Here is a 3,995-nt window from a genome sequence, read left to right on the forward strand (position 1 = left end):
CCCCCCCAGGAGCCCCCTCCCCCCCCCCCCCCCCCCTCCACACACACACTCCCCACTCTGTAGCTAAAATTATAGGGATGCCCCGCATGCCTACCTAATTCTTATTAAGAGGGACTGTCCCTCTTTTAGAATCCAATCCCTCTGTCCCCCCTTCATCCTCAATTGTCACTCTTTTTAGACACATGTAGATTCCTTGCACACAAACCTTTTTATTATCAAACATAGTGAAGAATAAAGCTTTGTGTTCTAAGCCAATAATTGTATGCTTATTAAATACATTTCACCTCCCACTAACCACTGACACCAAGTCAACTTTACTTCCCACTAACCACTGACACCAAGTCAACTTTACTTCCCACTAACCAGTGACACCAAGTCAACTTTACCTCCCACTAACCACTGACACCAAGTCAATTTTACTTCCCACTAACCACTGACACCAAGTCAATTTTACTTCCCACTAACCACTGACACCAAGTCAACTTTACCTCCCACTAACCAGTGACACCAAGTCAACTTTACCTCCCACTAACCACTGACACCAAGTCAATTTTACTTCCCACTAACCACTGACACCAAGTCAACTTTACTTCCCACTAACCAGTGACACCAAGTCAACTTTACCTCCCACTAACCACTGACACCAAGTCAATTTTACTTCCCACTAACCACTGACACCAAGTCAATTTTACTTCCCACTAACCACTGACACCAAGTCAACTTTACCTCCCACTAACCACTGACACCAAGTCAACTTTACTTCCCACTAACCCCTGACAAGTCAACTTTACCTCCCACTAACCACTGACAGCAAGTCAACTTTACCACCCACTAACAACTGACATCAGGTCAACTTTACCTCCCACTAACCACTGACACCAAGTCAATTTTACTTCCCACTAGCCACTGGCACCAAGTCAACTTTACCTCCCACTAACCACTGACACCAAGTCAACTTTACTTCCCAATAACCACTGACACCAAGTCAACTTTACCTCCCACTAACCACTGACACCAAGTCAACTTTACTTCCCACTAGCCACTGACACCAAGTCAACTTTACCTCCCACTAACCACTGACACCAAGTCAACTTTACTTCCCAATAACCACTGACACCTAGTCAACTTTACCTCCCACTAATCAGTGACACCAAGTCAACTTTACCTCCCACTAACCACTGACAGCAAGTCAACTTTACCTCCCACTAACAACTGACACCAAGTCAACTTTACCTCCCACTAACCACTGACACCAAGTCAAGTTTACCTCCCACTAACCAGTGACACCAAGTCAGTTTTACTTCCCACTAGCCACTGACACCAAGTCAACTTTACCTCCCACTAACCACTGACACCAAGTCAACTTTACCTCCCACTAACCACTGACACCAAGTCAACTTTACTTCCCAATAACCACTGACACCTAGTCAACTTTACCTCCCACTAACCACTGACACCAAGTCAACTTTACCTCCCACTAACCACTGACACCAAGTCAACTTTACCTCCCACTAACCACTGACACCAAGTCAACTTTACTTCCCAATAACCATTGACCCCTAGTCAACTTTACCTCCCACTAACCACTGACATCAAGTCAACTTTACCTCCCACTAACCACTGACACCAAGTCAACTTTACTTCCCAATAACCATTGACACCTAGTCAACTTTACCTCCCACTAACCACTGACATCAAGTCAACTTTACCTCCCACTAACCACTGACACCAAGTCAACTTTACCTCCCAATACCCACTGACACCAAGTCAGTTTTACCTCCCAATACCCACTGACACCAAGTCAGTTTTACCTCCCACTGACCAGCGGCACCAGTGACACTAACTCCAACTGACCAGCGGCTCTGGGGCATTATAACCTTTCATTGACCAGGACACCAGGTCATGTTTACCTCCCAATGACAAGGAACACTGTTTTTTTTTTCCTACCACTGACCACCAACACCAATATGTGTATTGTCTAAACAGTAGCTGTCTTCAAGTAGTTTCCAACCTCACCCTACCCCTGAGTGCAGCCCACCGAAAGAAATGCCAACATCCTTAATCTCCCTATTTTCACTATGAGGCCCTGCCCAAAGTCATGAAGCATTGCTTCGAAAGGGTTCTCTTTATCCAGCACTGCAGTACCATTTTATTCTATGGGGGGGGGGGCGGTTGGCTTACTCATTTCTACAACCTCCAGCAGTCCTGCAGAATGTGGCTCCCTCCTCTGGAACAAATGGGGCCGTGGTGTACACATACAGAATAAAATGGTCCCACGAGAATGCTTTTTAAAGCAAAGCTGTGCAGCCCTGACTGTAAGGTTGCTGGATTGAGGATAAAGGTAAGTTTTTCTTCAAGTGGGTTACACTCAGGGAGGTGGGAGCACGCCTTAAAAGATAACTTTTACCATTTTACCAAAGGTAAGGCTCAGAGCATTGACTTTGTCTATATTCTGTTTTGGTTTTTAAACAGTCATCCTTTAGGTTCATATACGTCTGAGAGACTCTTTCTCAAAGCACAGTAGTTATGGAGTATTATATGGGAGCAGGAAATATGGCATATGTGTGCAGTATTACAGAGTAATTTAGCGGTGCCCACTTTTCACCGTTGTGCACACGCCACATATTTATTTCCTTCCAGGGTGTCCCGCTTTCTCAGGTTGTAATGATGGAATGTGTGAATGCACCCTCAGTAACACATTTACTACATCTTAGTTGGTGTACCCCAGTAGCTTTGCTTGTCAGAAAAACATACAGGTCTATTGACTAAAGGGTGAAGAGTTTGGAGAAGGCAGGAGAAGTGAACAATCTAGGACAAAATAGCCGATTTGGACAAATTCTCCAATTCAGCTCACTTTCCAGTTCAGCTATGTTATCCTAGATTGTTCCCTTCTCCTGCCTTCCCCAAACACTTCACCCCTTTGTGAATAGACCCCATATTTTTTACAAGACAAAATGAGAGAAATTTTAAAAACTTATCAAATGCCTTTGAAAACAAACTAGTGCTCTTTGCTTACTTGTTGACCTGTTTGTAAGCTGTAACTATTTTCTTTATAGGATCAGCAAGTGCCTACAAAATAATGAAAATATATTTCAATGTTAAGCATCTGAAAAAAAGAAACATGAGGAACAAGAGAGCAACAAATACATCTGAACATCAATATGAATCTTAGCAATTCTATGCAACTATCAAGATCATACACCTTACCTTGTGAAAAGCTCCACATTCACCAGCAAAATGGGGGCCAATACTTGGATATTGATGTTCTCGAGAAAGTGTGTCAACATTTCACCTGGTCAGTGCACAATTCTCTGTTAATAATTACACCTCTGTTTTCTTACCCAGATTTGAAAAACAATGCCCCTGGGACATTTGTCTTTTTACCATATACCTGCAGCAAAACTAGGTGGAAATGAAGAAAAAAGCATGAAAATAAACGAGTGCAGCCACCAGATCTAAGACTAGTAAGCTGCAATATATTATATATTTTTGTGTGTAAAGATACACTTTACCATGCATGCTTTTACATCTGCCATCAAGTTGACTGTCTTATCTGCACTATTGGTCTTTTATTTGCTGTCTTTGTTAATTTTCTACTACAATTGTTTATACTGAATACATATGAGCCTTGACCCATCAACACTATTGACACAAGGCCTCTTGCTCCACAGACAGGATGTGTGCTTTCACTGCATGCCTGATGCTGTACGTCTGATGGTTTGGATGGCAGGACGCAAACATCCACGACACTGACTAAAAGGGCACCAGCTTTTTTGGACTCTTACGAGGGAAAGCCTAAAGTCTAACCAGAACCGGAGGAAACTCAAAAGGATAGTAAACTACTTACATGGGTCTGACCGGTCCTTGTACACAGAAATAAATGCAGAACGAGCCATAGCAGTTCTTGAAAGGGCAAGAAAAATTCAGTAGGGCAGAGCTGTTCTCTTACAGATAGAGTGGCACAGCCCTCCTGGAGTACATGCTCCTTGTTGCAC

At 43.3% G+C, this 3,995-nt stretch overlaps 1 protein-coding gene across 1 annotated transcript in view; it reads right to left on the bottom strand.

Moving 5' to 3' along the window:
- Positions 1–3,326, bottom strand: part of LOC108791741 (complement receptor type 1-like) — a 39,482-nt gene extending 36,156 nt beyond the window's left edge. Inside the window, exon 1 of the mRNA XM_018562302.1 lies at positions 3,208–3,326. The gene's annotated coding sequence lies outside the window, so the exon portion shown is untranslated. The remainder of the gene's footprint in view (positions 1–3,207) is intronic.
- Between the last annotated feature and the right edge of the window lie 669 nt (positions 3,327–3,995).

The sequence above is a fragment of the Nanorana parkeri genome, unplaced genomic scaffold (genome assembly GCF_000935625.1).
Source record: "Nanorana parkeri isolate BGI_ZX_2015 unplaced genomic scaffold, ASM93562v1 scaffold571, whole genome shotgun sequence".
Taxonomy (NCBI): Eukaryota; Metazoa; Chordata; class Amphibia; order Anura; family Dicroglossidae; genus Nanorana; species Nanorana parkeri.